The following is a 21094-nucleotide window of genomic DNA, read 5'->3' on the forward strand; positions in this document are numbered from 1 at the left end:
CTAAAATCACATAATTTGGCTCTTTTTTTATCCCTACATTATTATTTACCTCAATAACATTAATTTCCAATCATTTCCAGTCAATTCATGTCAAGTGACAAGAACATTGCTACTCCTCCTGTTTCTGTATGATCAATGGCACTGAGCAATGTCACTGGAGACTGGAGAGTGACAATAACACTGCTACCCCTGTTTCTCTGTGAGCAATGGCACTGGATCACCTGGGGAAGGAGGTACTTATGGAATCCAAAACCCGCGAGATCCGACAACGCAACAATGATGTTATGCCTCGATTCAGGTCCGAGAACGCATGAAAGTAACGAGCCGACTCGCGAGCCTACTCGGATTCCCTAAGTTCGGGTGGGCTCGGTTTTTAGAAAACCGAGCCTGAGCATCCCTAATCTAGACCCACTCAAAGGTGACAAAAACCATCAACCAGGCTAACATGTTCCTCATATATGGCCCTCTTTTCCTTAAAGGGAGTTGTGCTTTTCAGTACTCAAATGTCTACAGGACTTATACATAATTCAGAGGAGTTTCTTGGCAAGCGATACAGGGTACCAGACCTAGGAAATCACCAGGATAAAACAGGACCCAAATTCAGAGATGTGCTAGTCAATGTCAGGCCCGGTTCAGCAATACCAAAGCAGATTTCTCACAATATCCGTATTCAGAAGAATAGATCAAATCCAAAGACAAAGTCAAGGAAAGCAGATAATATAGATTTTATTTCCTTGCTGCACGAGAACAATATAAAAATCACGGAGAGTTTAAAGCAAATCACTGTGGACAAAAATGCAAAGTGGCCGCTCCATTTCTAGCGCACAGATACCTGGAAACGTATATTGCATTGCAGACTGAATACTATACTGATGAGCACTAACAAGAATAAAACAGTCTTTCTATAGATCATGTTGCTAACTCTGAATGCACAGTAGACAAAGTATTGACTCAAAACGCTAAATGGCATGCAACAAAAAGACAGCTCTCCAGAAGCAAAGTGGCTTATTGTCTGTACTTCCTGATCAATTTACACAGGCCTTAGCAATCTGACATACTATAAATATGATTCATTTTTAAACTTAATCTATTCTGACACAATTTTCACCTTATTTTGTATTCATCTTCTGGCCCTGGTTTATTAAAGTGTTGCTGGAATTTAGTGAGTATCTATGGTTCTTAATTTAAACACCTGCTTACTATTGCCACATGCATTAATGCTTCTAAAATTATTGTCACAGAATGTCCATATGGATGAGGATTAACTAAATAAAGAAAATACACCAAGAGTGATTCATCAAACCACCCTTTGTTTTAATGCAATAGCACTGGTCCAGCAATGGTTTAACTATGTAATAATTGAATTACAACTCAATAGAGTTACATGAGTCACATCAATGGCATTCATTCCAGATGAGGTGCTTGTTTAAGGGGGTTGTGTACGTTATAACGATTAACTAAACCCGACAGTACTAACAACGGCAGTGGAATAGCGGAAGTGACATTCCCAACTTACTGTTGATTCCGAAGATGTAATTTTCTGATAAAGTCTTCATTGCGACTGTTTACAAAAGTGACGTGGAACTATTGCAGCGTTTTAACATCCCGGCAGCTGCATGGACGTCACTTTTAACAGCTGCACTACTAATTATACTGTGAAAAACAAATAGATAATTTTTTTAGGGAAAAAAAAAAGTATTTTATTATAAACGTGAATTTTTTGCAGACTTTTTATATCCACTGTATTATAATAACTAAACACATGCAACATGGATTTTGGTCTTCCAAAACCAGTCGCTACTTTCTTCTGAGTACCAATTTCAGTAAAACAGAATCCCCTTGCTAGTGAGAATAGCAGTTCTTGCCGAAAACATCGCTCCAAGACTTTCAGTGGCAAAAACCATACATGTCCCTGCAAAAACCAGTGTATATGCGAACCACTAAATATGTAACCACTAGATAGCTAGCCAGCCGGAGTTCCACCATTTGGGCTTCTTGTCTTTGGACCTGTTACGGCAATACACATTATTATTTTGAATATTTAAAATTATTTCATAGTTGAGTAATGGTAAGGATTGTTTTTTCCTCCCTCTCTCAAGTTACAATGGAAAGTTACAGAGTTATATTATAACAGAAACAACAAGCATAATATAAGTAGTTGGGTAGTTATTTCCTTTTAGCCTGTACAAGTAGTTCTTAAGTACAGACAGTCTGATCTTCGTGATGTTTTCACAGGCAGGGCTGGTGCTAGCATGTCTGGCGCCCTCCTGCTAAAAAATAAATTTGTACCTTCTTCTTTTATAAATTATTTGTTCATTCAATAATGCTTTTCTTCTTTTAATACAAATCATATAATAATGTTTAATAAAGAGTGTAATACAAATAAATACAGTAAAAGCAAACATTTATTACTATATGAATAATATAAATGAAGAATATGTATTCTTTGCATTATACTGACCCCCTCCTTCATCACGCTGTGCCCTCACCTTCATCACACGGTGCCCTCCTTCATCACAATTTTGCCCCTTCATCACACTGTGTCCTCTATCATCAGACTGTGTCCTTCATTTATCATTGTACTGTGACCTCCTTCATCACACTATTGTTCCTCCATCACACTGTTCCCCTATATCACACTGTTTCCCTTTCAGAGCAATGTTGCCTCCTTCATCACACAGTGCCCTCCTTCATCACAATTTTGCCCCTTCATTACACTGTGTCCCCTTAATCGCACTGTGTCCTCCTTCATCAGACTGTGTCCTTCATTCATCATTACACTGTGACCTCCTTCATCACACTATTGTTCCTCCATCACACTGTTCCCCTATATAACATTGTTTCCACTTCATAGCAATGTTGCCTCCTTTATCACACTGTGCCCCAGTCATCGCACTGTTGCTCCTTTATCACACTGACCCCCTCTGTTCTTACTTACCTTACTATAAAGGTAAAATAGATGCTAACTTTTTTTTACTAGACAGATGGGATCAGCACTGTATATGGCTAAAATTGCTGCCTGAATTGTATACTAGTCAGATGACTGTTGCATTGTATTATTGTCAAATACTAGTGAAAGTCAAGTGGGTGCTGCATTGCTAACTGGCCAAATAAATAGCATGGTAGACACTGGAGACTTGAAAATGCAGTGCTTGAGAAAACATAACATGGAGTCTAGTTGCCAACCTAAAAAAATTCAGAGAAACTTATGTTGCTGGACACATGCATCTGTGGTGTATGAATACATAAGTGTACTTCTAACTGCATCATAACCTGTTCACTGAAATGTTTTATATTGCAACTGTTTACATTTCAGTACTAGTCTTCATTAAATGCTATCTCGTAAAGCCCATAAAAAAAGAATGAATCATTACAATTATGAGGATAGGTGGGATTGTACAAGGCACATAGATTGAACGTAGACATAAAAATAGCCAAGTATAAACCTGTAAAGCCTGATACTCTACCTGTAAATTAGGGACAGTTTGAAACTATGGGTGGTTTTTGAGATTACACAGGAGTGTTTCACAGGGGCATTTCTCCCTCCTATGCTGCCTGGGGCCATCAGTAATTTTCAGACTTTTATGGATAACCCATTCTCCTATGCCCCCTCATGCCAGTGCTGTAGGGGGTTAACCATGACATGGAATGAGCATTGACATGACACTTAGAGCATTATGGCCACGTGACCTGCTGTCCAACTCCCTCCTCATACGTATATATACTGTATATTCTATATTTGTATTTATTTATGTTTCTTTCCATTCATTTCTTAGTTTCCCATCATACTCCCCTGTATTTCGTCCACCCACCTGTAATACTGTGTCAGTAATGTATTCCTTTCATATCACCCTCCATTTCAATCAATTTCTCCATCACAGCCATTATATCACACATTCAGTGTTTTAGGCACCCCCGAAATGTTGGCACTCTATGCGCCCATCTTAGTTCACCTAATGGTAGTGCCAGTCCTGAGGACAGGAGATAAAGGTTACTTTCTCTCCACGACATCTGTAATGACACTGTCGGTCTCCACACTCTTTACACAGTGATTGTAGGGAGAAGCACAAGTGACTGGTGTATGTATCACACTGTCCTTAGTACAGCAATCAATGATTCATGAGTACAGTGACTGGCTCCACAAGAGGTACTAAGAAGAAACAGGAGGAGGGGGAACAGAAGCAGTGTGCCAGCTGGGAGGTGAAGTGGGAACGTCTCTGCTTCCACAAGGGTTCCACAGCACTGTACATAAGGGGTTACACGGTCTTATTTCTAGGTTATAGATTAATAAATGCCGACACTTACTAAATATTGAGCACTGAAATACTTACATGACTGTAAATTAAAAAAAAATACATAGCTCAAAGAAATTAAAATTCTATTAACTCCAGAATGTTGCTAAAGCAAAGTCCTTTTTTACCTTAAATCGATCAAAGCACAAAAACCAAATAGCATTCACTAGGGCATATTGAGCAATAAAAAAGTTTTTAGTGATGGGAAAAATGGTCATAGGGTATAAATAATTAAATGACAAAATAACTATAGTATACTAAGGTTCATGATAAACATTACATTTCTGAAGTACTCTAAAACAAACAATAAATAACTATGTTTAATATGTTGAAGAATTGGTGCACAGTATAGCTATATTGGGATAAGCTCATCTGCCAATGTCAAAGCACCTCCTACAGGTGAGACCAGGCCCTTTCAGAGATTCAGAGAAGCCCGGGGAAATCTAAATTAAGAGGTCACCCACCCCTTCTTTCTTAAAAAAACCCATTAAAATACATTTTAAATTGATTTTACTGCTTAACTTTATTAAAATTTACAAATAACATCCTGTATACATATACTGATGTACTGGAATTTTTGAGTTTTCAACTTAGAAGTGCTATTCTAGCTTTTTTTTCTGCAAATGCAGCAATCAATTTGGAAAAATCCAACTTTCGTGCCACATCACAGTTAATATTGTGCATGGCCAGCCCATTCAATCGCTCTTGGCCCATAGTTAAGAGATGATAGGTTTTTACGTTCTTCTGCACACTGAACGTTCGTTCACCAGAAGTTTAAGCTATAAATTTGTTCAGGAAAAATTACTTTGTCACTGAATTCTTGGGCAATATCTTGTATTGTTTCTGAAAGTTTTTAGCTGCGGAGCACAGGTCTTTATTACTCATTTTGGTGAACTCCCAAAGAAACTTAAAACAAGATAAAATTGCTCCCAATGAAGTAAATCTATGATAAAGACCAGACAGAATGGAGTCTACGACTACATAGAAAACGCTGACCCTATATTGCTTTTCGCATCAGATTGAGTAGATAAGTGGTGACTGGTGGAGAACTCAGTTGGAAGCTCTATGTTTTTTGCTATAATGCTGCACTCTTTGACGATCTCATCTCATTTATTGTGCATCTGTCTTTGATAAGACATTTGATGTTGTCCAGCTAAACGTCCAGTGTAGTATTGTGTTCTTCAATAAGGAGCTCTTTATGGTTGATCATTGTAAGTAGTTTTATGCACAAAGGTGACATTAGAATGAATTCAAATTTCGACAAGTACTTCTTACTAAACTGAATTTCTGATCGAGTTTGTGCAGTGAGATTGAGAATTTCAATATTTGATAAAGCCGTTCCCATAGAATGCAAATGATGTGCAACTGGTTTAACAGAATCAATGTGTGCAGACCATCTAGTTGTGAATATATTATGTAGTGAAGCAGGGAGATGCTCCTTCAGAATTTCCAACCTTGGTAGAGAGTAAGTGAAGATATTATACATTTGTTTCAGTCAACACCCACAAGGTTTAGTGTGTAGTTTCCACAGCTAAAGAAAATACAGTATAAGTTTTGCTCAAGCAGAATTGCTTGTACTCCATTGTATTTCCCAGCCATGTATCACACATCCATTGTCGTAGGCTTGGCGAATGCACGCTTGAAAATCAAACTATAATCCTATCAAATTTTCCAATACTCCATCAACAATTTATTTTCCATTTTTTCTTTGTGAAATTATCAAACATGACAAACTGTTCTTCAATTAAAAATTTTGAGCATTCTACATTCTTTACATAATGAATCACCAGAGTGGTCTGTTCCTTGTGAAAAGTATCAGGAGTGGCATCAACTATGACAGCAAAGTATTTTGAATTTCTGACTTCATCAAGAATTCTTTCTTGTACAAATGACCCACACAGCTTAATAGATTTGCTTTGTAAGCACGTTGATAGGTAATGAACTTGCAGGCGTTTTTGACTCTCTTGCGATTCACGTTCAAGTTTAAAATACCTTGATAAAAACGGATCATAAATGCTGATGAGCCTGATTATAACTAAAAAGTTTCCGTTATTAGAGTCACCAATGTCAGAATTGGAACCAAAGAAAGCTACTCTCCGCTTAGAAATATAAAGAACGACATGCAGGACGCGCTCTAGAATTTGTTTCCAATAATTAGATTCCGTAGTGACTTCAGCGAAGAGCAAACTGTCAATTGAAGTTTCAGATAATATTGAAGGCTAACTTACATGCCACATTATTTTTTTGTGAGCAGCATTGATGGTATTCAGTTATGCAATTTATTCTAACTTCTACTCAAGGTCCATCCGGATTGAGCAGATAAAACCGAAGCGTTTGTTGCACTATTATTAAAAATGAAGCAAGGTGCACAGTGGAGAGAGGCTACTCTCCAGCATAACCAGTCTTGTGCTCAGGTTTCACCATTCGGAAGGTTTTTTAAGTAGAAGATAAGGAAAAGTGTGCTTACTAGCAACTGGCGGAATGTAATTTAGTATTTCAAAACTAGGAATCTTAGAAAAATGACTTAATTTGGACAGTATAATTTTTGTTGATAATACCAATGTCGTTTGTGTTAAAGCTTTCAACAGAAATTAATTCTTGCTCCTCTGTTTCTTGGTTTTAGAAATTCTGGAATGTAAACTGGATCTCCTGCTGCTTGTCTCGGTGTCAGCGGACTCGGCAGTATCACTGTTGGCACATTTTCTTCTAGACAAACGTCTTCATTCTCATGTTGACCTTCAGCCTCAGCATTAAATTTAGAACAGAATATTCATCATTTGCAGTTACAGTGATTTGACTGGTTTCACTTTTAAAAGGGTTTGAACCTGAAGTTCCTGATCCTGAAGCACTTGTTGTTGAAGCAGTTAGGTGAGGAGCGTTTTCTTGTACCGGTGATTTAAAAAATGAAGTTATTGGCCTTAACTTTTGAGAGTCCGCTTCCATTGATTGTTGTTGTCACCTTTTAGATGCCCCACTTTCAAATTTCCAAGGCGACATTGTATGGTTTCTTGTAATATCCTGAAACATCAATTATATAAATTTTTTTATTATTATTTGCTATTGAAATTGCAGTTATAAATTTCTGGAAACCGAATACACATATGCATGGGGAAGGGTTAAAAGCTTTATGTCACGCTTGCTCCCTCCTCCCACAGCTGACACTTCGCCATCACACCTCACACTAATCTCCTCATTGCTCATACTGTTCCCCTCACATCTCAAACTGCTTCTTTCATGCTATTGAACTTTCCCAGCACCAAATCATTTCTCCCACTACTCTAATTTATCCCAGCACCTCAACTGCCCCCCACACACTTGCCATAGTTCTACTCCAGCAATTACACACATACACACGCACACACTTATCCTAATTCTACTCCAGCAATTAAGCACACATGCACACACACACACTTACCCTAAGCAAGCACTAACCAACATTAACTGTTTGGATATGCCGACTATTGTAGAGCAATATATGTTGTCAGCATCCATGTCTCGAGCACCCACAACAGCATCCTTCATGCAGACATATCTGCGATTGCACCCACTTCTACTTATAGTGTATTATGTTAACACGCATGGTCTGATTAAGGATTCAGACTGCCCTAGGCTAATGTGCCTTCAAGTTCGATGCCAAGCTAATGTATGGTAGGTAAAAATGAACTCACCCTTAATTTAAAATCCGGCTTCCTTTACCCCCCTGTACCCACCAATGTTTTTATTGCCGTGATTTCGACACTCAGCTACACTTGGCTTTTTCTTGTAGGTCACAGAAATCTTTGTAACTCATTTCGGTTTCATTAAAATCAGAACTGTAAAGCAGTAAGGAGGCATGAACGTTACTGAGGGTGAACATGTTTTGAAGGTAGAGGGGGTTATCACACCTGTGCCTGTCGCCATCTTTGTTTCTCCTACTTGCTTATCCTTAAGCAGCCACCCAGGATGAATCATTGTCTTTAGCCCTTACCATGGGAATACATCAGGATTAAAACCTTACCACATTTTTCTCTTGTGTTTTCTTTTTACTTTGGAGATCAGCTATTGTTTTATATTTAATTAATTATTTCAGTTTATACCTCTCCCTCTCACAATTTTGCATCCCCAAAAAATTTTGCGCCCTCCCCTCCCCAAAAGCTTTGCAACTTAGGCTGCAGCCTAGTCAGCCTATTGGTTAATCAGTTCCTGTTAACACATCCTTACTGTGCTTAGCCTAAGCTAGTTTGCCAATATCCTCTTCAGCCCACCTGTCCAGGTTAAGGAAAAACAAGTCAGGGTTATGTAAAAATATTAATACGGACATATGCGTACGCATTATTGGTTCACAGGCGCAGTGCAAAAACTTGTATTTTATAAAGCAGATTTGTGTCTAACTATAATTAGTGATTGTCCAATGTTTACAAAAAATAAATTTTTATCTTGCACGTTAAATTTAGAAATGTATACGTGCTAAATAACTTGGTTTATTTAATTTAGTAAAAGATTTGTCAGAAACTGCTCTCACAAGTTATTTTATTAGGCTTTATTTAAATTTGCTACAATCAATCTATTTGTCAGCAGCTTCAGGTGTGTATATGTGTTATATTGTTTGAGTATAAGTTTGTATTAGTTTAAGGTCACACCCTGATGGGTTTTTTTCTACATCCAAAAATGCAGTAAGTGTGTTTCAAAGCCTTACTTAAGTGAATGAAGTATTATTTTAAGAGTTTATTGGAAACATACTGGAAGCACTAAAGCATTTGCCAAATTAAAGTCCACTTGGACTTAGCCTAAGTGTTTGCTGTCCTGATAATCATTGTTTCTCACATTTTGACAAACATTGAGAAGTTGTTTGATGTTCATTAAGGGCAGCTTGGGGTGCTTGTGCAAAGAGGCAACGTAATGTGCAAAGAAACAAACTCCATTGATTTTATGCTTCAACCAAACAAAACATTTGATCAAATGAACTACTAGGATTGCAATTGTATTCATGAAGTGAAACATGGGTCAGTTGTTTTTCTGTTAGTACAACTCATGTATGTAATGAGGTGATGGTAAAAAGAGTCCATAAGAAAAGGTCACAGTAAATTACCACAGTAGTAGTATTTATTTGATAATTCTATATTAATAACTGAAATATACAGTTAGAGATACAGCAGCGGTCAGATAATTATCTCGGCTGGTTTTGCGGGTTGCACCTACTACATATAGGGGCTGACAGCCTAGTACATCAATTTATGTTAGTTAACAATGACAAACACAGATATGTAAAGTTAAATGAGCTCCAAGGATCAGCAATTAACTCTTTAGGTCCAGCAGGACGTACATCGCATGTCTGTTTATAAAGCAAACACACTGTTACAAATATATATTTATAAGAATAAATAAACCATTGGCAAAGTTCTACTTCCCTGCTAACCCCCGTAGAGGTGTAACATCTAAAATGAATTTACATTAGGGCCGGATTGGCATTTAAAGTACACAGGCCCACCTCAGTTCCAGTAGGAAAGAAAATATGTGCTGAAAAGGGCGTGACCACATTGTGTTGTGGGTGTGGCCAACATGGCAGACTCTTCTGCTCTCTCCTACCTGTCTTGGTCACTTTGACCACTTAAAGCAGCTGGTTTCTTTAGCTCAGATGATTCTTGTCTTGATCCTGGAATATTGGATGACCTATTTTGAAAAAAAATGGGTACACGAGATGTAGAAAACTCCAACCAGCCCTGGTGTTAAAACAATAGCACTCACGTTTTATAATTAGACCTTCCTCTAGTCCCCACAATAATAATATTCACATTTAATAAGTAGACCTATTTCCCTCCAACCAGCCCCAACATTAAATTAATAGTATACCTATTTGCTCAAAACATATTTCTTTCCCTCCAAACTGTCCCAGCAATTAATTAAATAGCATTAAAGTTTAATAAATATAGCTATTTTCCACAAACATCCCCAGCAATTAATAACTCATATTCACATTTAATAAATAGTCCTCCTCCACAAAATCAGCCCCATATTCAATTGATAGACCTAAACCACCCCAGCATTAAATTAAAGCTTACTTCACCTCACCTTAAATAATTGGCCCCCACCTACACTCCACCATTAAATAGCCTACCACCCACACTATATTAAGATCCTCCCTTCCCTCACACATTATATTAAAATACTGCACACACACACACACACATGCACACTATATGAACAAGGCCAAACACACACACAGGCACACTATATTAACATGGGCAAACATACACACGCACACTATATGAACACTATAGCAACATGGGTCCACACACGCATACTATAGCGACATGGGGCCACACACACACTATAGCAACATGGGGCCACACACACACTATAGCAACATGGGGCCACACACACACACTCTATAGCAACATGGGGCCACACACACTATAGCAACATAGGGCCTCACACACACACTATAGCAACACACAGACACACAGACACACACACACTTACCTTGTTACATCCGATTCAGCCATCCGCATGCCCACACGAGCAGCAGCACCTACTTCCTGCGCGCTGCTCAGCAAACTGAGAGTCAGTGACGTGCCACCCATGCAAGTAATCACACGAGACGGCACTTGTCACGTGGTGCTGTCCCAGGTGATTACTTGCATACATGTATCAAAAAATAGAAAAGGGGCGCTGTATCCAACAATGTTTAATAATACATTCAAATTCAATTAAAACAGGTGCAATTGTTAATACACACAGCAAATATCCCTGCAACACACGTGCAGTAATAAAACCTATTTATACCATATATATTGCTAAATGGCATTCACAATATAAAACTCCTTTATTCCTAAAATTGTAGACAGCTGGTAATTCAATATATTCAAATATGCAGTTGGAATAAATGCATCAATGATTTGGAATCAATTATTCCACTTGTAAAGATGAAACAGTGTATATATATACGTTACTTAGTTGTAAAAAATCATCTGAGTATCCTAATCATTTAGATGGTATCGCAATAGTTCTCATATAGTTTTGAAGTATGCAGACAGACGCTGCAGCAGATTTAACAGTGGAGATCCTTTATCATGAGCAAACAGAAGGCGGTTTTGTATGTAGAGATAGAATGCTCTCCTGATTTTCACAAGCATCCAGCAGCCAAGTGGGTTGAGATTAGCATGCAGACAACTACAGCAATGTTGAAAAATAGTCTTTGACCAGTTAACACACCACTCTTCGCGGCCAATGCAGGTTATACAACGGAGGCAATATAACGGAATTCCGCCTACTCCACTTACTTGAATCCAGCTGGATACACCGGGGTATAGGAGGGAAATGTCCTGAAAAGCTGTGGATTATACAATCAAATCAAATTGACCTGACGCGTTTCTCCGTGACAGGCACGATTTCATCAGAGGAATGATACTACCAGAGTATCCACATGTCCTTTAAAGCCGGTCCGTACATCATGTGACATCATCCGGCCAATTAATGTATTTTGATTCCAATCGTTAGTGTGTTTAAGATCAGCGTATAATTAGGACTGCATAGGTATATTAAAAACAGACCCTATGAATATGTCTAAGAAACCATCGCACATTATCTCAAATATAATACATATATAGTGCAGACATATAGAATAGCACTTAGTGCCAAACAGTATAAACACTGTGTAAACCACTGTATACGCTTGAATATAAATAAATGAGTCTTGAGCTACATAATCTCATCGATGGGCATACAAAAAAGCATAAAAAGCTTTTTTGAACATATAAAGTCAAAATCAAAAAACTAAATCAAAAATTAAGAATAATAATAATAATAATAATAATTAGCCTCGTAACAAAAAGGTCTCCCATCCAAATGTCGGCCTGACCTAATCCTGCTTAGCTTCCAAATCAAGTTGTATATAACTGGTAATGGGACAAATAGGCTAGAGATAAAGAAGTATAAATGCAATAATTTTATAATGTTGAATCTGAATATTAATAATAATAAAAAAATTACATTGATATTAAAAAAGAAAAAAATTGAATAAATAAAAATAGAATTATTTAAAATTATATATAATATAAATTTATAACTTCTAAAAGAAAACCTCGAGATGTATGACGCGAGCCCTAACAAACATAGCAGACTATACTTATCACAGATTACTTGCATTACTGAGTTTCCGTCCGCCGAGCACCACGCAGAGAAGTGCTGCTGCTCGGTGGGCATGAGGACCAGCCCATCTAGCCATCGGCCCTTCTGGTATTTGCCAGAAGTGCCAGATGGCCAGTCCGGCCCTGTTTCCCATTAATCTTGCTGTTATTTTTTTATTATGCAGTTAAGGGATTGGGGAAAAAGGAAATAAGAAATACTACACCAGTAACTATTCAAACAATATATATACATATACATGTACATATTTGAACATAATATTTTTGAATATATACATATATATATACATATCCATATATATATATATATATATATATATATATATATATATATATATATAAAGAAAACAGGGATACTCTGCATCCTCCAAACACATAATCAATGCTATATCAAGTACTGTTCTATATTAAAAACAGGGAATGTTAGTTTCACATATTGCAATATATGTTTAAGCTGACCAACTCACGCCAAAGTCTTCCCATTCTGGTCAGTCCTAACATGATCAAATGCTATGCTATTTTATCTGGGCTTAAGGCTTACCTGCACACAGCTTTTAAAGGCAAGTCTTTCCCTAGCACTAGCAGCCATGGGAGACCTGGGACTCACCTGACACAAGTTGGAATTAATTAATGTAAATATATATTGCAATATGTGGAACTAACATTCCCTGTTTTTAATATAGAACAGTACTTGATATAGCATTAATTATGTGTTTGGAGAGTGCAGAGTATCCCTGTTTTCTTGTCTATACAATGTGGGCAACCCCCTCTTGCACCCCAGTCTGTAAATGGTGAGTGCAGAGGACCTATGTCTGTTTTTGTTTTTATATATTTATATATATATATATATATATATATATATAGCGCTTCAATGTGTAGTATTGATAGTAATATGGGAAGATGTAATAAAATGCGTACCATATAGATGAAGTCAATGATCGTGTGGTAGAAACGGAGTTCCTCTTCTGAGGTAATATCTCCCCCTCTCCAACAGTAGCGATAATGTAGGTCAAAAAATAGAAAAACACATATAGTGTAATAGAGCTTATGTAGTTTATCACCACATGTGATAGAACCTCCACCAGGATCAATTGTTTAGCCCGGCACCAAATGGGTTAATCTTAAGAGTACACCTCCAAAACACAAACAGCTTATACTGCATACCAGATGATGCAGAGTGAACTCTGAGATGGCAATGCCTCAGTCAAAGGTCATCCAGGGCGAAAAATGGATGAAGATAGACAAAGGATGCAGTGTAAAAGTATGAAAATGACAATTTATTAAAACGAGTAGTAGTAACTCACATATAGTTATACGTATAGTTATAGTAACAACGATGCCAATAGCGACCACAGCTCAACGCGTTTCATCCCAACACAGTGGGACTTCCTCAGGAGCAAAAAAACACATGTTAAACATTCAAAAAAGCCGGTCTGTCACGAGCACTAGGAGTTTTTACCCAGGGATCACCAGGTGATAGGCTTACCAGAGCAGTATAGATGGTAATATGATACTCTGGTAGCAGGGTGATCACGGAACAGGAAATAGCAGATGATGGAGATGCTCAGCAAAGTCTATGACTAGCAGCACTGGTAATATGGATGTAGAAATACACGAGGAACTGTATGGACAAAGGACACGTGAGGGTAGTCAGTGGTCTGCGGTAGCAAGTTGTACCACTGCTATAGTGAGGAGGAATGTCCAACAGAAACGAGGAGGTGATGAGAGTCAGCGGTCTGCGAATAGCAAGTTGTACCGCTGTCTGAGTGAAGGAATGGAATCCAAGTGGAGGTATCCGGGGAGTCAGTGGTCTGCGTTAGCAAGTTGTACCACTGCTATGTGAGAGGATACTGGAACAGGTGACACAGGAAACAGGGATCAGTGGTCTGCCTCTAGCAAGTTGTACCACTGAATATATATGTGAGGAGGAGCACGGGGAGAGACTGCAATACAGGGGATACACGGGCACCTTAAACTTGATCCACAATAGCATGCACAATATATTAATGACTGAACAGCACTGCAATAATAGAAAGTCACTTGAGGTAATCCGGCACAAGATAACACAGTCAATGATGGCAATAGTCTCAGCGGATAGTAAACTCCAGAGGAGAACACACTCAGTCCAGCAAGATATGCAATACACCAGCACAGTCAATGAGAAGTATGCATACCGTGGTTCAGAAGCAGGCTGTCAGACAGGAGTGCAGAGATACCTGAACGGCTGGAGGCCGGCAGGATGCGAAGTCGCTGGAGGGGTGAAGCGGTAATCAAGTAGGTGCAGCGCACAGGTAGGTAGACCAGCAGGGGAACAAATACTCAGGAAGCAGTAGTATGTAGAACTGGACTCCTGGAGGACCCTGAAGAGTAGCGATGGTCTTGATGAGATGAAAACAGTGAGGCGCAGATCCGATGCAGACTGGCGAGTAGAGACCAGCGGGAACACGGAGAAGCACGGAGAGCGGGTCAGCTGTTGTAGGACGAGTAGAACTGAGGAGTAGCAGCAGCAGGACTCTGCAGATACACGGAGGTAGCGGATAGCAACCAGCAGGTGCAGCAACGATGAAACGCGGGAGAGCAGAGCTGAGCTGGAACTGTTGAGCACGGAGAGTAGCGGATAGGAATCAGTTGTGGCAGTCTCGAGGAAACACGGGAGAGATGAGATGAGCTGAAGACTGAAGCGCACGGAGGCAGCGGATAGGAATCAGCCAAACAGTCACGATGAAACACAAGCGAGTTGAAGTAGATTGAAGACTGTAGTGCACGGAGGCAGCGGATAGGAATCAGCTAACAGTCATGATGGCACACAGGTGAGTTGAAGTAGATTGAAGACTGTAGTGCACGGAGGCAGCGGATAGGAATCAGCTAACAGTCACGATGATACATAGCAGAGTTGAAGTGGCTTGAAGACTGTAGTGCACGGAGGCAGCGGATAGGAATCAGCTAACAGTCACGATGATACACAGGAGGGTTGAAGTGGTTAGGAAACCACAGGAGTAGAAGTGGTCTGGAAACCACAGGGGTAGAAGTGGTCTGGAAACCACAGGAATCAGCAGCGCTGAATACACAAGGAAACACAGAAACACCTTCAGAGGCTCATGGGGAATGAGACTCCAAGATCAGGCAACGTGGTATTGACCACAGGTGCTTAATATAGGGAGTGTTGCCTGATCTGCCAATTAAGTTAAAGGGACAGGTACTGAAGGGTTAGAAAGGGCTGCGCATGCGCAGACCCTCAGGATGGAGGACGGCCACGGTTCCTAAATGTACGGGAAGAAGCACTCACAGTCCGGTGGGTGACAGTACCCCCCCTTTTAAAGGTGGGCACAGAACGCCTGGAACCGGGCTTGTCCGGATTTTGGGAATAAAACTTCTTAAGAAGAGCTGGGGCGTTGAGATCTTCAGCTTTGATCCATGAACGCTCCTCAGGACCAAAGCCCTTCCAATGAAAGAGGAAACGGAGAACTCCTCGCGAAATTTTTGCGTCCAATACCTGAGTAATCTCGAAATCTTCCTCCTGATGAACTCGAACTGGCTGAGGTGCTGAAGGAGGAGTCGAGAAACGGTTGATGATGAGAGGTTTGAGCAAGGACACATGGAAGGCATTGGAAATACGAAGATTCTTAGGAAGTAGAAGTTTAACACAAACTGGATTTATTACTTGAATGATCCTATATGGACCAATAAAACGAGGAGCGAATTTCATAGATGGGACCTTCAAACGAATATTTTTGGTAGATAACCAGACACGATCTCCAATTTTTAGTGGTGGAATAGCCCGCCTCTTCTTATCTGCGAAAGACTTATATTTGGTAGATGTCTTCTTTAAACAGGTTTTGACCTGAGACCAGATATTTTTGAAGGTCTGACAAACAGTCTCTACAGCAGGGACTTGGGTGGGAGGGAGGGCAGGAAATTCCGGAAAAGACGGATGGTGACCGTAAACCACAAAGAATGGAGTTTTTGGACGATGACTCATGGTACATGTTGTTATGGGCGAATTCAGCCCAAGGAAGCAATTCTACCCAGTTGTCTTGATTGGCTGATGAGAACATCCTTATAAAGGTCTCGAGATCTTGATTGACCCGTTCAGTTTGTCCGTTTGATTGCGGATGGTAAGAAGATGAGAGTGCTAATCGTATGCCCAAGGTTTTACAAAGGGCCCGCCAGAATCTGGAAACGAATTGTACTCCTCTATCTGACACAATCTCAGACGGACATCCATGGATACGAAAGATTTCTTTAACGAAATGTTCAGCCAGAGTAGACGAGGAAGGCAAACCAGACAAAGGGACAAAATGAGCCATCTTCGAAAATCTGTCTACCACTACCCAAATAGTATTATAATTTTTACTAGGTGGCAGATCAGTAACAAAGTCCATACTAATATGGGTCCAGGGCTTGGACGGAATGGGTAGTGGTTGCAGCAACCCTGCTGGAGTTCTGCAGGAAGATTTAAACTGAGAACACAACTCACAGGAAGCAATAAACTCTTTGACGTCTCTCCTCATCGAGGGCCACCAGTAACTTCGAGAGAGGATCTCAAAGGTCTTGCGTTCACCAGCGTGTCCAGAAAAACGAGAAGAATGGAACCACGAAAGGATTTTCCTCCTCAGAGTAGGAGGCACGAGGGTCTTCCCAAATGGTAGCATTTTGGTGGAAGAAGCAGCCAGCGAGATACATTTGGGGTCTAGTATAGAATGGTTGGAAAACTCTTCAACGTCAGAGGACGTCACAAAAGCTCGAGATAGAGCGTCAGCTTTCTTGTTCTTGGCAGCTGGTTTGAAGGTTATAATTAATTCGAAACGGGAAAAGAAAAGAGACCATCTTGCTTGACGAGAATTCAAGCATTGAGCAGACTGTAGATATGACAGGTTCTTATGATCCGTGAAAATCGTCACCGGATGACGAGCTCCTTCCAATAAGTATCTCCACTCCTCTAATGCAACTTTGATAGCCAGCAACTCCTTGTCCCCAATCGTATAATTTTTCTCTGCAGGCAGGAGACCCCGTGAGTAAAAGGCACAAGGATGGAATTTTTGTTGCTCCGAGCGTTGGGAGAGAATGGCTCCTAAGCCCACATTAGAGGCATCAACTTCTAGGAAGAAGGGAAGTGTCACATCAGGCTGTCGAAGAATGGGAGCAGAGGAGAAGGACTCTTTAATAATTTGAAAGGCTTGGAGAGCCTCGGATGACCATTGCTTAGTATTAGCCCCTTTACGAGTCAGGGCCACAATAGGAGATGCAATGGACGAGAAGTCTTGAATGAAGCGTCTATAGTAATTGGCGAAACCTAAAAAACGCTGGATAGCACGAAGAGTAGTTGGCTGGGCCAATGTAATACAGCATTCACCTTGTCTGGATCCATCTTCAGGCCAACTCCGGAAACAATATACCCCAAGAATGGAATCTGGGGCAACTCGAATGAACATTTTTCTAGTTTGCAGAATAATGAATTTTTCCGGAGTCTGGAGAGGACCTCTGCCACATGTTGGTGATGAGAAGGCAGGTCCTGTGAAAAGATCAATATGTCGTCCAGGTAGACAACGACACATACATATAATAAGTCCCGAAAGATCTCATTAACGAAGCCTTGGAAAACAACGGGGGCATTGCACAACCCGAAAGGCATTACTAGATATTCATAATGCCCATCTCTGGTGTTGAACGCTGTCTTCCATTCGTCACCGGGACGGATTCTAATTAAATTATAGGCACCACGAAGATCCAACTTGGTAAAGATCCGAGCTCCCTTGATGTGATCAAATAACTCAGTGATCAACGGAATGGGATACCGATTCTTAATAGTAATGGCGTTGAGTCCACGAAAATCTATGCAGGGGCGTAGTGATCCATCCTTCTTTTTTACGAAGAAGAACCCGGCTCCAGCGGGAGAGGTGGAAGGTCGAATAAACCCTCGCTGGAGATTCTCCTGGATGTACTCAGATGTGGCTTGAGTTTCAGGTAACGAAAGTGGATAGACCCGACCCCTGGGAGGAGTCTTGCCAGGTAGAAGATCGATTGGACAATCCCAAGAACGATGAGGAGGAAGACGTTCAGACTGAGCTTTATCAAAAACATCGGCAAATGAAGCATACTGAGGAGGGAGTCCCGGTGAGGAAGATGAGATGGAAGATTGCTGTACTTTAAGAGGAATGACTTGAGAAAGACAACGATGATGACATTCAGCTCCCCAAGACGTAACTTGAGGAGTGCGCCAGTCAATCTGGGGAGAGTGACATTGAAGCCATGGAAGGCCTAAGACAATCGGACTTGTCGTAACTGGAAGAATTAAAAATGAAATTTCTTCATGGTGTAGCACACCAATCTGAAGTGTTACTGGAGACGTACTCTGAGTGATGAGACCATTGATGAGACGTGATCCATCTATAGCAGTCACAGTAATCGGTGTTTTCAAAGTAATCACTGGTAGGGACCATTGATTCACTAGGGATTTAGAAATGAAATTTCCTGCTGCTCCAGAATCAATCAATGCCTGTGACTCAAAGGATTTGGTAGCAAAGGAAATCGTAACATCAAAAGCGCAGACTTTTAATTTCATAGAAGATGGAGAGGACTCCAGGGACCCTAACTTCACCTCTCCAGAACTAGTTAGGGCCTGGCATTTCCCGATTTCTTAGGGCAAGAACTGAGCATATGTGTGGAATCAGCGCAATAGATACAAAGTCTATTCTTTACTCTTCGTTTTCTCTCTTCTAAAGATAATTTGGAACGTCCTATCTCCATGGGAATCACGGAAGGTGAAGCTGGACGAAACTGAGGGGTTGAGCGAAGAGGTGCTTTAACTGGAGTTGTTTTCTCAGGTTCTCTTTCACGAAACCTCATGTCTACACGATGGCAAAGAGAGATCAAATCTTCTAGTGACGAAGGAAGCTCTTGGGTAGTCAGTGCATCTTTAATTTTATCGGAGAGCCCCTGCCAGAAGGCGGCAATTAATGCTTCAGTGTTCCACTGAAGTTCAGAGGCTAAGATCCTAAATTGAATGACGTACTGGCCTACTGTATGAGAACCTTGACGTAAACGAAGAATGCTGGAAGCAGCGGAGGTCACACGACCTGGTTCATCGAACACACTTCGGAACATAGAAATGAATTTGGCACTATCTTGTAATACAGGATCGTTCCTTTCCCACAGAGGGGAGGCCCAAGCCAGAGCTTGTCCAGAAAACAATGAGATAAGATAGGCCACTCTGGAACGGTGGGTAGAAAATTTTTGGGGTTGGAGCTCAAAATGAACTGAGCATTGGTTGAGAAAACCCCTACAAGTTTTGGGGTCTCCATCGTACTTGGACGGAGTAGGCAGGTGAAGCGTGGGAGCTGTAGATACCTGGGATGGCACTGGGGAAATGGAGGAAAGCACAGGAGCTTCAACATTAGCTGTAACAGGCTGTCCAGATGGTCCTTGGGAGGCTAATGACTGGTAGCATTGAAGTAACAGCTGTTGGCGAGCATCCTGTTGCTCCACACGGGTGACCAGATGCTGCAGCATCTCTTTGGCTGTAGGTTCCGTATCTGGGTCTGTCATGGCCTGATCTTACTGTCACGAGCACTAGGAGTCTTTACCCAGGGATCACCAGGTGATAGGCTTACCAGAGCAGTATAGATGGTAATATGATACTCTCGTAGCAGGGTGATCACGGAACAGGAAATAGCAGATGATGGAGATGCTCAGCAAAGTCTATGACTAGCAGCACTGGTAATATGGATGTAGAAATACACGAGGAACTGTATGGACAAAGGACACGTGAGGGTAGTCAGTGGTCTGCGGTAGCAAGTTGTACCACTGCTATAGTGAGGAGGAATGTCCAACAGAAACGAGGAGGTGATGAGAGTCAGCGGTCTGCGAATAGCAAGTTGTACCACTGTCTGAGTGAAGGAATGGAATCCAAGTGGAGGTATCCGGGGAGTCAGTGGTCTGCGTTAGCAAGTTGTACCACTGCTATGTGAGAGGATACTGGAACAGGTGACACAGGAAACAGGGATCAGTGGTCTGCCTCTAGCAAGTTGTACCACTGAATATATATGTGAGGAGGAGCACGGGGAGAGACTGCAATACAGGGGATACACGGGCACCTTAAACTTGATCCACTTGACTGAACAGCACTGCAATAATAGAAAGTCACTTGAGGTAATCCGGCACAAGATAACACAGTCAATGATGGCAATAGTCTCAGCGGATAGTAAACTCCAGAGGAGAACACACTCAGTCCAGCAAGATATGCAATACACCAGCACAGTCAATGAGAAGTATGCATACCGTGGTTCAGAAGCAGGCTGTCAGACAGGAGTGCAGAGATACCTGAACGGCTGGAGGCCGGCAGGATGCGAAGTCCCTGGAGGGGTGAAGCGGTAATCAAGTAGGTGCAGCGCACAGGTAGGTATACCAGCAGGGGAACAAATACTCAGGAAGCAGTAGAATGTAGAACTGGACTCCTGGAGGACCCTGAAGAGTAGCGATGGTCTTGATGAGATGAAAACAGTGAGGCGCAGATCCGATGCAGACTGGCGAGTAGAGACCAGCGGGAACACGGAGAAGCACGGAGAGCGGGTCAGCTGTTGTAGGACGAGTAGAACTGAGGAGTAGCAGCTGCAGGACTCTGCAGATACACGGAGGTAGCGGATAGCAACCAGCAGGTGCAGCAACGATGAAACACGGGAG

Source organism: Mixophyes fleayi, chromosome 2, assembly GCF_038048845.1.
Source record: "Mixophyes fleayi isolate aMixFle1 chromosome 2, aMixFle1.hap1, whole genome shotgun sequence".
NCBI lineage: Eukaryota > Metazoa > Chordata > Amphibia > Anura > Limnodynastidae > Mixophyes > Mixophyes fleayi.